The following is a 14,189-nucleotide window of genomic DNA, read 5'->3' on the forward strand; positions in this document are numbered from 1 at the left end:
TGATAAATATAAAGGATGGGCACAGGGGTCCATCATGCGAAGATGCCAATGTATTTAGTAGTCGAGTGAGTTGGATAGTGAAAGTACATGCGGATATGATAATGCTAGCTGGAGTGTGGTACCTGACAAGCACAAGCATGAGCTTATCAATCGTGTTAGAGTAAGGGTTTCAGAAATGTGTAGTTTTAGAATTCAGAATAAAATCATCTACTTTTAATGTATGTTTTTTGGAGACTTCACAACCATGTGATATGATGCTGGTGCTTATGCAGGTAGATTTCGTTTTGGATTGGACCAAGGAAAACCATCGCAAAGTTGTGGTAAATGCACTTCCTGACAAGTACAATGCCTACCATTATGAACTACACAAGCACTACAAGAAATTCGGATCACATGAGGAGGCACTGGCTGGTCAAAAATCATCGGTGGAGCCACATGTTTGGGAGTGGCTATGTTCAAGGTAGGGCAGCAGCTCATTCAAGGTATAACTTGACTTGTATTGATGGGGGGAAGTTGGGGAAACTTCATGATTTAGAAGTATTTTTTCATGAAATAGCAGATTGTATTCTACAAGTTTTTGTACATGCTTTGATTAGTCGTTGCATTAGGTGTAAGAGCATGACATTAAGTGTTTTGAATATTTCAGGAACAATCTCTTAGAAACACCAATAATAGGAAAAAACAGAAGTTTAGGCATATGGGGGGAAGGAAATCCTTTGTCAGGATATTGGAAGAGAAGGTAAGACAAACGTATCAATAATATAGGTTAACGTATTGATTAAAGGGGATTTTGAGCTAAAAATTGATACTAATTTTGCTTTTGAAGAGTGGGGGTGCACCGAATATGATAGCATTTTACAAAGAAACACATTGGTCAAGGGAGAAGGGTAAATGGATGAATGCAGCAGCTGAACATAATTATGTGAGTTAGCTGATCCAGATGTGATTTTCCAGTTATTTAATCCTCTTTCCTATTCAGATAACTGGCAAGTACTCCTTGCTAATTTTGTTTGTGTGTATTTTAGAATCTTATGATAGAGAGGTTGAATGAGAAAGAATCAGAAGAAGATGGTGATGAAGCTACAACTGATGTTTTCAAAGAAGTCTTAGGATTCAAATCAGGCTGCTTAGTCATTCCTGAGCCCAGCCCTTCGTTGAAAAAGAACAAGGCTTTTATACGATTAGCCGAAGAGAATGAAAGGATCAAGAATAGTGCAGACAATTACAAGACTCAACTAGAGAGGATTTTGGGTAATATGGCTGCTCTGCATAATGCATTTTCAGAGCATGACAAACAACTAAATATGATATCATCACAGTTGGGGTCAAGTAGGGAGTCTCAACGAGAGACTCAAGAAGAAGCTTAGGCATCTCCCTTTTGGTTCATAATTTTTTGGATTTTGGTTTTTGGGATACTTTTGTGTTTTGTGTTCCCCATATGGAGATGTTGATAAGTTAAAAGCCAACCTTTTTGATGGGTAGTATGGGCAGGTTGGGGTAAGTCCTCATTAAAGAGTCAGGTGGCAATATTATTATATCAGCCTATTTTTTGTTTACTTGATATCTAACTATTATATCACATCGGAAGTAGCTTTTCCAGTTTTGGTGATACTGAGCAAGGTCAGAATTTTGAGAATGTGAATCAGTCACAAAATATCAGATGAATTGTATCTCTGGTTTGTAGGGCAGTTTTGATATATTAATTATCTGACTCAAACAACAGATTCCTACCTGAAGTGTTACTTGTTTATCTATTTTTTTTTTTTTTTGTAGGGTTACAGAAGTGAGCATTAAGGTAGCTGCCTCCATTGGGGTTACAAAAACTCCAGTTATGTGATGGAAGGCCACTGCAGGGTCACAACTGAGATGATAATGACCGAGAATAGAATACGCATTCAATTACTGGATAGGAGCAAAACGTTATGTGCTGGTAAATATACTTAATTCAGATAACTAGTGTTTATTCCATAAGCTTAATATCATGATGATGTTAAATACCTATATAAAAGATGCTAAATCGGTCAGTTTTTTATTAAGGCTTGTGAATGGATCCATACGTGGTTTGCGCTATTCGGGAGAATAAATAGCTAGATGCAAAACCAAGGCACTATCCTTATTAATCATAGCTGTCCAAATTTGTTCACAAAGATACAGATGGCTGGTAGCATAATCCCATACTGCATTGTATATATATCTTCTATCTTACATCTTCACTTCTGGAGGCTAATAAGACTAGTTATATGTGTTGAAATGAATTATAATTATTTCAGTATCATGTGCTGCCGATACTTGTTTTGTTATAGCAAATTGAGGATTGTGTAGAACATAGTGATTGAGCTAACTGAGGGTGGGTTTCAACATTGTTTTCACAATATACTCATTAGATGTTTGGGTTATATATTTAATTCCAAGAGATCAATCAGGTCAGATTTGTATCTTAAAGATTGTGGTACAGAAGGCTAAAAGATTCAAATCATACTGCAGGCACCATTTGTTTGTCGATTGGGATATAATTGTTCAGTTAATATTGTGAAAATGTATGGTCAGTAGTCCAATTCTAATGGTGTTAGACATGTCCATTGTCCTAAAGGATAGTTGTTACTTAGGAACTTGTACCAAGGTGTTAATCTAATGATCTCTTGTAAATGAGCATATATAGGATTTTAGGGCGAAAAAGGACCTAGCATAAAATGTTTTGAATTGTTGGTAAAAATTAAGTTGGACTAATTTTTGGCATTGTTTGAGATAGATACCCAAACCAATAAGTTGCAAATGGGGTAGAGCTTATGATCAGGTGCATTCTTTGAGATTTGTTGTTGTATGTGAATTTTGCTTATTGATAGCTGAGTCTAGTCAAATTGTACTATGTTTATTCAGGTTCTTCTCAGCCATCTGAAATGTGTGCACAAGAGGAAACAAAGTCATTTGTTCATCTGGGCAGATCAGGTTCACATGGTCAAAATACAAGAATGTTCATGAAGCTATTATGGAAGATTATTTGGAGCCAAGTTGTGTGCATTTGTAAAGTAAATATAACTGTAATCCTTTTCATGCTGATCACAACCCTCTTGTCATTCTCCAATTTGTAAACATTTTGTAAGGTATTTCCAATTAGCCAAATGGACAGTGGAACATGATCCAATGTTGTAAATGTTGAATGCAACATTACCCCATAGTTTATCTGACTGTATTTTGTAGTATATTTTCCTTAGAATCTAATCTAATTGAAGTCATAAAACAGGTTTTTTTGAGAAGTACAAAAAAAATTGATGCAAAATGTACGTAATAAAAAACTCCTTTTTACACTTTTACCCAGGAAAAAACGTTGGTGGAAAAAGGTTGCAATCTTCCTTATGGACATTAAACCTATTTGCTACGAGGCACCTCCATGTAAATTAAGTGGTTTGTCATTTTGGAAGGATTTTCTGGAGATTACATATTTTCCACGAGTATTGTGTGTGGGGAAAAATGAAACCAGGTCTAATGAAATTCATGTTATCCACGATAAACGTTCATGGGGTTTACACAGTTTCCACGAAGACATTCGGTGGGGTTTACACAGTTTCCACGAAGACATTCGGTGGGGTCAAAACATACGACTTGTAGCACAGACGTATGTCACCACAATTTACCCACGGAAATAATTCGTGGGGAATAATAATATCCACAAACATCTCTCGTGGGAAGACAACAATTCCCATGAGCCAAAAGATAAATTGAAATGCCTTTTGCCACGAGTATTGTACAGATTTTGTGACGGAATGTATTGTGAGGAAAAGTATCTATCCCCCACAAATTATAGTTTTCGTGGGAGATAATACTTTTTCCGGTGACTTATATGCCATGAACTTCCCATGGAAAGAATTTGTGAATACAGAAATTTTCCCATGAAATTCATAGTTTTACCAACGGAAATCCACTCTGGGAAAAAACGGCTTTTCTTGTATGTGATTGGAGATTTTGTGATTTTACCATCTTTGTGACGATTTTGCCAAGGGATTTTCAGAATATGTGACAGATTTGTTTTATTGTGATTGTAATCAAGGGATTTTTTATTTTAGGGTTTGTAATCAAGGGATTTTCGACTTTTTTATGGAAGGTTGCTCTCATTTTCATATGGCATATATTAGCTATTTGTTTGGAAGAATCACTTGTAAAAATGTTTAATAACGAGACTTTCTCAATATTTGGTTTTGCTATAACCTCATTTTTTGTTATTGCATCAATAATTTTGTTCAATTGTTTGCTGGGATTAAATGACTCCAATCTGCATGTAAATAACGTTGGAAGTGGAGGAAAGCAACACTGGCAAACTGATGTTCTCTTTGCTAATTAATTGACTTTTAGGCATTGGACTTGAGCATACTTCCTATGTTTACATATTTAATGTGTGTTAAGCAGGCGCTTATGCTCATGCCTCATCTATTTTACCCTCTAGGTCCCCTAAAATTATACCATTGGCAGTGAAAGATGCTTTCAGCATCATCCAAGAGGTAATGCATGAGGGATATTAGCATCTCTGAACCTTCCATCCATAATTTTTTTTTTAAAAAATTGAATCTACAAAGTCTGACATGTATATATGCCCTAGACTCCACAAAGATGTGCTGGTAATGATCTTGTATAACTGATAGAGATGTGAGGCTTTGTGATGAAAAGAGGTCCTTAAGAATGGAGAAGTTGTCTGCATTTTAGAATACGTCGTGCTTGCCCATGAGATTTAGTGTAAATCAGTCCCCAGGTTTTGTAATTTGAGTTGGCAACCATTGATCGGAGTCGAGAGCACTAGTGGCTTTTAGCCAAGGGATTTGTAATGTCATGTATTTTTGTTTCATTCAATTTGTTTGCTTCCTCTTTGGTGAAGCTATGATGTTTAACATTGTGCAAAAAAATGGAAGGAAAAAAAAAATAGCTATGAAGAATTAGTTTTTAGCTAATTGTGTATTTGTAGATTTATTTCTCTTAGTGATCCAAGCTGGCAGTGAAAGATGTTTTCAACATCATCCAAGAGGTAAGGCATGAGGGACATTAGCTGTGATAACCTTTACTTGTGTTTTCACTGAAGGAGTGTTTTTACTTTAATTAATATATTAGTTTATTTATTTTAAATTAATGTATTTTAATTGGTTTTTAATTTATTTGATGTTGTGTTTAATTTATTTTAATCGTTTTACGGTTTTAAAATCGTTTTTGGCGGATCTGTTTTTGGTTTCTGTAGTGAGGATTGGACCTCATTTCTTTTCTTTTCTCTTTTTCTTTTTCCCTTTTTCCTTTTCTTTTTCTTCTTTTCTTTCTTTTCTTTCTTTTTCTTCTTCTTTCTTCCCCGCTTCCTCTCTCCCGCGCGCTGCCCCTTCTTTTTCCCCTTACCGTCGCTGCCACTTCGACCGCCCATTGCGCCACTGTTCGGTGACTGTGTTGTACAACACCCCCACCATTCTCTTCCCCTCCCACCAGAGTTCATCCCCACCAATTTTCAGAGCCATCGGACCAGCCGTTAGCCGCCACGAGCCCCTGGAAGTCACGACACTTGCTCTGTTTTTCTCCCTGTCGCCGGTTGCTTTTGCAGCCCAGAACTGCCGCTCGCCGGTGGCGTGGCCTACACCACCCACCTAGTTTTCTTCCCCTCTCACCGGTGAACATCCCCACCAAGTTTCACCTCCATCCGAGCCACCGTTAGCCACCATGAGTTCTTCCAAGCCACACGGTTTTTCACCGATTTCGGCGCCGTTGCACCACCTCCGACCACCATCTCTTCACAGCTTCTTCCCTACCTCTTGCCAACCTAGACCACCCATTTTTGGCCTCAATCCATTGCTAGAGCAGCTCCTACGAGCTCAACTCCGTTCAGCCCCTTTTTGGCCTTCGACCGCCATTTCCACCACCACCCACGGCCAAAACTCATTTCCTTTAACTTCATAAACATCCCTAGACCATTTCCTATCAATCCCGAGCCTTGGTTTTTCCCCGTTCAAAAATGGGTAATTTATTACCCACGGCCACAGTGTAAATTACACTGTTACGTTGCTTTTCTTCCGCCGTTTGCAATGCCGCGAGCTTTCAAAAAATATCATATAGCGCTATAAGTATTTTTCAAACCCTACTTTTAAATTTAAATATATTTTGCTCCTACGATAATTATTTGCTGTTGGTTGGCTGATTTCGGACTGAGTCCGAGGAGTTCGGGGGTTGGATAGATTGAGGACGAAGTTGCTTGTTTGGTTGTTATGGATGTTTGGAAATTGTTGGTTAATTGGTGTCGTATCATTTGCATTGCATTGTGCACGCATATGCATGTGTTAAATATTGAAAATTGGGTTTTCAAGCGAGAAATGTTTTATTGGTATATATGAACGTATGGATTGATTGGTTTGATTCAAAGGCACGTGTAGGGATGGTGGTAGAGTCCCGCCTGTGATTCCCGCTTACAGTGCACACGTAGAGATGGTGGTGAGCAGGGATGGTGGTAGAGTCCCACCTGCGATTCCCGCCTACAGTGCTCTGATGGTTTGGTTAATGGGCCATTTTCTGGGAAAATGGCGAGACTGGTTTTTGGGCCATTATCTGGGATAATGGCGAGGATATGATTAAAGGATATATTTTGGGCCAAATGGGATTTTTGGCGTGCGTGGTAAAAATATGATTTTATGGGTTTTGTGCATTGGTATTCTTTCATGCATATTGTTTGAGTTATAATATGTTTTTATCTAGTGGTATTTGGATTTTCACCATTTTTGGTACCATAGACTTTGATGCAGAGATCGAGAAGGAGGAGGAGGCTGAGCCCGAGGATGCGGCTCCGCCGGAGTTCTGAGTTGGAGTCTATGCTTTGTATTTGGCTTTGAAACTATATTTGTAGCTTGTAATATTTTATTATGTATGTTTGAATAGTTTTGTATTAAACTAAGAGAAAAATTCTAGTACTTAGTTATATGTCTTTGCTATCCGCTGCGTGTTTCTTCGTGCACATTTGTCTTGCACACACTTGGCACTCGTCGATAGGGTGGTGAATGTTTTTAAAGTTGTGTTTTAAAATTTATTTTAAGTAAAGTTGTTATTTAACATGTTTTAATTGTTTTATTTGTTTGAGCTTGTTTGCTTGTATATATTTATTTAGTTGTGTTATTGCATGCTGGTTTCTTTTTGTTTTCATGTTATGTGGTTTGGTTTGGGTTTTTGGTTTTATGTTGTTGGTTTTATTTTTTTTTCTTAAAGGAGGTCAAAGGTTGTGTTGTGGCAGGAAAAAATGGTGAGACTAAGGAAATCTACTCAAGGGCCACGGGACGATACATCGAGAGATGATTCCATAGCCCAAGCGATACGGCAGATGACGGAGTTCATGTAGCAGAATTTTAGGCCACAACAAGGAGGGCCTTGGCCACAACAAGGGGGTCCTTGGCCCCAACAAGAAGGGCCTTGGCTGCAACAAGGAGGGCTTTGGCCACAACCAGGAGGTCCTTGGCCACATCAGGGAGGGCCTTGGCCACAACCAGGAGGTCCTTGGCCACATCAGGGAGGGCCTTGGCTATACCCAGGAGGGCCTAGTGGCATGGTGCAAGCTGGATGCACTTATGAGCGCTTTCTGGCTCATAGAACTCCACACTTCACCGGAAAAGAGGATCCACTTCAAGCTGGAAAGTGGGTCAAAGACTTGGAAAGAACTTTTGAGGTGTGTGGTTGCACCAAGGCACAACAAGTACTCTACGCCAGCTATCTGTTGCAAGGCACCGCTTTTGAGTGGTGGGATACCAAGAGAGTAATGCTGGAATCAGAGTTGGGATCTTTCACCACTGTGACCTGGTAGCACTTCAAGAAAGAGTTTAATGATCGCTTCTTTCCCGCTTCCGTGAGGGGGCAAAAAGCAAGAGAGTTTTCAAACTTGGTCCAAGGGAGCATGATCGTGGAACAGTATGCCCGAAGATTTATAGAACTTGGGCGATTTGCTCCCCACCTTATCACCACAGAGGAAATGCGAGCCGAGCGTTTCCTGGGATAATGGCGAGGATATGATTAAAGGATATATTTTGGGTCAAGTGGGATTTTTGGCGTGCGTGGTAAAAATATGATTTTATGGGTTTTGTGCATTGGTATTCTTTCATGCATATTGTTTGAGTTATAATATGTTTTTATCTAGTGGTATTTGGATTTTCACCATTTTTGGTACCGCAGACTTTGATGCAGAGATCGAGAAGGAGAAAGAGGCTGAGCCCGAGGATGCGGCTCCGCCGGAGTTCTGAGTTGGAGTCTATGCTTTGTATTTGGCTTTGAAACTATATTTGTAGCTTGTAATATTTTATTATGTATGTTTGAACAGTTTTGTATTAAACTAAGAGAAAAATTCTAGTACTTAGTTATATGTCTTTGCTATCCGTTGCGTGTTTCTTCGTGCACACACTTGGCACTCGTCGATAGGGTGGTGACCCGTGTTGTCACCATCCGGACGTCTCGATTTCCCCGTGTCCGTATGTGGGGATTTGGGGGCGTCACATTAGCCTCTCTATACCTTCCATCCATAATTTTCTTTTAAAATGGAATCTACAAAGTTTGACATGTATATATGCCCTAGACTCCAAACTAAGAGTTTCTTCTTTGTGTGTCATACTTGGAAATCTACAATGAGGTGAGCTTCTTGCTATTCTCTATTATTTATTCTTGGTTTGTGATGGCTTTGACTAAAATTCTCACTCTTTTCCATAAGCCTATCCTGAGTTAGTTGTTAGACGCATACGTTGTATATATTCTAGCTTTGATGCTAAATTATTTTTCCAACGACTTCAATAACCTTCAAGGTTTCATTTCATTTCAGGTTATCAACACCTTTTACTTTTAGCTTATTTCAGAAGGTTTAGCACATAGAATAAGCTACACTGTTTTCCATGTTTTATTTTCTGAACTTCTTATCCAAATAAGTTACTTGTACGTGCATGCAAATTGTTTGTTAGAAGTATATATTATATATATATTGTGATATCTCCATGAGGCTACGCTCCGAAGCTGCTAGGAATGTCTCTTAATTAAGGGTTTGATCAGTATCTTAAATCCAATGTCCACATTTCTATAAAAAGAAAAAGGAAAAACCAATACTTGACTTTCTATTACCTATGATGCTTGTCATAATTTATTTTATTTCTCTTATGGCATTTTTTATTCACATAACATCTAAGATAAAAGTTATATATATTGTAACTGATATTTTAGGTTTTTGTATTTTTGTACAGCCCTAGTTCATAAGGTAATTTAGGATGAGACTGATAGAATAATTGGGAAGACGAAGCATATTAACCCTGTTCCTATCCATCTCAGTATCTATTCTCCAAATGGTGTGTTACTAATTTTAGTTTTGCTGTCAACTTTCTTGCCTTGTTATTTGGGTTGATTTGTTGTGATATCCATAGAGTGCTACTATCAAACTCTGTGTATTTTGTATGTTCTTTGTGGGAAGTTATGTTATTATGTTGTAATAATGACCAACCAAACAATTGGAACATATTATATTAGATCTAGCTGCAACTATTCTCCTTATAGAGGACATCATATCCCTAATGCTAAACATGTTACTTGAACTCGTATAAATATAATAATTGGTATATGTATATGCAAACTTTATAAAGATGTTAACAAAAATGCTATATGTGTTTGTCAAACATTTGTTGAGAAGGGAGACGCTTCTTTTCCACGAATAATTCTTAAACATTTAGAAGACTGAATAGGAATAGACAACCCAAAAGACAAGCAAACCCACCACATACTAAGTTTTTAAAGTTTAGTAGGGAGGATATTAATTTCATTTTGTGATGGCTACCCTCTACAGACTCTCTAATTTCCTAAAAGATGCACAACAATCTCTTTGTTAGCGAGTTCGCACAAAACTCCATCAGAAAGAGATAACACAATCGCACTATGCGCTTTCTCTTCCTCTTCCTTTGTTGATGTAGAAGGTTCATTCGTCACCTTCTTCTCTAAGACTTTCGCCAACCCTTGTTGTCATAACAAGGCCTTCATATTGATGCCCCACAAGCTTAAACTATTTTGATCATCGAGCTTCTCTTCTTCAAACTTTGTCATAATCATCGCTCAAGATCTTCAACATAGCCTAGTGCTCTAATACTATTTTGTTGGGATTAACTGAATATCTTGAGACAACTTTGAGATAGATTACCATAAGCAAATAACAAAAATTCGACAATCACACAAAGAACACTAAGATTTACGTGGTTTGCCTTGGACAATATCCTATGTCCGCTAGCAAAGTCAATCTCAAAGAATTCACTATCACAAAGATAGAGTACAAGAGAGAAATCACAAAATTTCTCAATCCTAAAGTTCCAATACACCCAATGAGCACTCAAGAATCTCACAAAATAAATTTTCTCTCTTTCATATATCGTGGCCCCAACTCACCATGACAAAATATTTTTATATACAAGACGTTGTAGGAACTAGGTATTTTGAAACATATGCTCTAATGAATGTTGAGAGAACAATTTATCTAAAGTTCGCTCGAGCCAAGGTCGAGCAATAATCGAGCCATAATCAAGTGAAATGGCTTTTGCAAGAAGAAATCAAACCACCATTCCAATAAATACCCCATTTTTTTTCTTTTTTCTTTCTTTTTTAATCAAAGTAGGACAGCACCTCTAGAGCCTTACTTGAGCCTTCAATTTAATATTATTTACTTGTAATATTACTATTTAAAGATATTTTGTCTTAACCAAAGAGGACCTACAAAAAATAATTAATTAATTGAGTGTTTGCTAGTACTATAAACAAAAAGATGTATGTTATTGGCTATGGTTTGCCAGTGTTTTAAAAAAAATGAATAATACAAGTGCTAACCAATTTTTTGGAGAACAGTCAATACACAGCTCTAAGCTCTCCTTGACAAAAACTAGTGCCTTGAAAACCTCCACAAGTTTGGTAGGTGGTTCTAGAAGTTCTGTCGTTTCCCTGTATGCCTTCACCTCGTCTGCAGTGAACTAGGATATTTGGCCATGAGTGAAGAAATAGTAGAAACTTAACTTGAAACTAGGAGGAATTTTAATAGAGTTTCAGCTAAATTAACACCGTGGTGAGTGAAGAGATAGTAGAAACTGAATGTGAGACCCTATCATTATCCTTACTATGAAAGGCTCATGAAATTGATAACAAAGTCAAGAAACTACTGAAAACAAGAGCAATTAGACCCAACCAATTGTCATTTCTGTAAAGCCCGTCCATGTGGTGGGACTTTAGAAAATGATATGGGAATTATTGAATCTTTTAAAAAAATTTCCCTTTCCTTCCCAAAATATGAAAGATTCTATGTTTAAAAGTAAAATCTACTTTGTAAATTCAAAGAGAGTTTGCAGTGGAAATTATTTAATTAATTTAAAAAGTGATTTTACAAAATAAGCTTTCATACATTACATAAACATGCCTAAGCTTCTATCAATCTTCCATTGGGGCAATGTCTGTCCTGATGTTTCATCCTCATTTTGTTCCTGGAAGTGGGGACATACATAAAAGCAAGATGAGTTGAATACTCGATACACATTACTTCATACTATAAAAATATACTTACATAGGTTTTCATTCATGCATTCATCATTCCTTTACATACTTTACATAAAACATTTATTTCCTTTGAAAATATTACAACGTGTGGTTTTTCTTTAAAAGGATTATTACAACATGTGGTTTTTCTTTAAAAGGATTTTCATTTCTCATAAAACATTTCCCACACCTTGTACATTCATCCATAAAGAGCTAAATGATTACACAACATTCAATTTAATTATTATCACTTTTCCTCTAGCCAGTACACACTGTTACCCCCCATATATTATTGTAGTCTTTTGGACCTAGATTCTGTCTGTGGCAACAAGTTGGGAATCCCTTTTAGTCAGGGGTAGCACTAGATGCACTGTTAGTACTACTTACGCAGTCCATTGGTATCCTCATTTATTCATTTAATCATGGCCGTTACGTAACTTCATACATTAAAACATTAATTCATTCATTTTCCTTTACTTTCATTCATCCATTCCTTTCAGTCCTTTCATTTTCATTCTTTTCATTCATTAGTCAATTTTATTTCATAAACATCATTTCAAAGCGTAAGCATAAATATCATCATTTAAACAACATTTCATAGTATCCTTAAACATCATTTCATAGCATCATTTCAACTTTAGTTCATTGCCTCATTTAAATATCCTTTCATAGTGTTATTTATATACTTTCATAGCTTCATTAAATACCCTTTTATCGCATCATTTAAACACACTTTCTTAACATCAAGCATAAACCTCAACAATTCATTTCATGGAACATAAAGACAATAAGTACTACATATAACATCCATTCATATGCATACAACTATTCTTTGAGGTGCATCTATAGGGGCTGCCAAGGAAGAAACCCATTACATACATATACCTTAAAACATTATTACTTAGCATTCTAACATAAACATCATTTCATTTTCTTTCATTGCATAAAAGAACATTTTTCATAAAAGCTTTCCATTTCCATTTTCATATCATTTGGAAAACTCTAGAAGAGTATAAACATAATACTTACCTGGACTCCATTCTATTTTTATTTTATGCAGTCCATTCATATGCATGTCAGATGACAACCTACAAGGATACATAACCTTAACATGATCATTCGCTTTTCAAGTGCATATGCGACTTAAAATTAGCAATGCATAAAACTACTCTTAACTTCTACTTCCTTCACTTAAACCCATTCAAGTCACACTTCCAACACTTGACATTCAACTTCATGTCCTTATACTTTAAAGTAAATCTCCATGCTTCACTGTAAAGATCAAGACAAAACCCTATCAACTCCAACACTCCCTTTCTTCATTCATGCATAATCTAACCAACATTTTATCATATTCCAAACCATGCATAATACACAATTTAAGCCAAATTCGAGGTTTAAATATTGTATACTCATACTACTTAAAATCGACTATCCATTATATATGATAAATCTATCCAACACATGTATCCAACAAATTTACTCATGCTCACTACCATTTTATCACCTAAGATCAACATATAATTCACTAAAACATCCACTTATATGTACAAACTTCATACACACTGACACTAACATCCAAGTAAAATTACACGTACCCTACCCTTTCATCACCTAAGATCAATATACAATCTACCAACACGTCCACTTGTTTTTACAAGCTTTTCACAAGCCAACACGATTCCAACCAACACATCCCTTCACATAGTATGTCCAAACCACATAGCTTATTTTGACACTTCACATGAAAACAACCATATCACACTGTACCACATCCCATCACTTCACACAATTCAATGATTCTATCACTTCATATGGCATCCAACCACTTCACAACTACATGATCACCCCATCCTTCACACATCACAACTGCACAACCACCTGTCACTTCACACTATGCAAAACCACAACAAAAACAGCACAATACTGCCCATCACTTTAACTACACAGTTCACAACTCACAATCATTAACAGCAGAGCACATTTCACAACACCATTTCAATTTACAGACATAATATTTGGCCACATAAAAATATAGAGATTTTATACCATATATTGAGGGGCAAAGCTGGGCATCAGTGCAAACAGTTGGAGGCTGTAGTGATGAGCTCAAGCATCTTGCGACCACCAAGTTTTCCATGGCGGTTCAATTTTGGTTGAAGGTGGTGCTCTACCCTGCTTGTAGAAACAAAAGGTACAGTTAGGCTGGGTGGAGCCCTATGGGTGGTGCAAGGCAGTGATGTTGGGGCTACAGTGGAGGCTAGTTATGTATGGTAGCTGATGGTGCAATAGGGCTACGATTTGTGGTTGTAGGAAGTACGTTGGCTTTGGTCTCACAGTGGTGGGTTATGGCTGGTGAGTGGTGGTTAGGCTTGTCATGCACGGTGGGGGGAGAGAGAGAGAGAGAGAGAGAGAGAGAGAGAGAGAGAGAGAGAGAGAGAAAGGAGTTTTGATCTAGGCACAGAGGAGTTGGATTGTCAGCTAGTAGAGGGCTGGGTTAATCATGGTGGGGCGAATGGAAAGGTGAGGCTAAGTTGAGATCTAGGCAGAATTGCAACACCGAGCGATGAGCAGCGAATGGTGACAAAACAGAGGATCGAGTGAGATCTAACAGGGAGAGAGAGACAGGCTGATGGCAAGAGAATGAGGGGCTGAGGAAG

Source organism: Carya illinoinensis, chromosome 4 (assembly GCF_018687715.1).
Source record: "Carya illinoinensis cultivar Pawnee chromosome 4, C.illinoinensisPawnee_v1, whole genome shotgun sequence".
Lineage (NCBI taxonomy): Eukaryota > Viridiplantae > Streptophyta > Magnoliopsida > Fagales > Juglandaceae > Carya > Carya illinoinensis.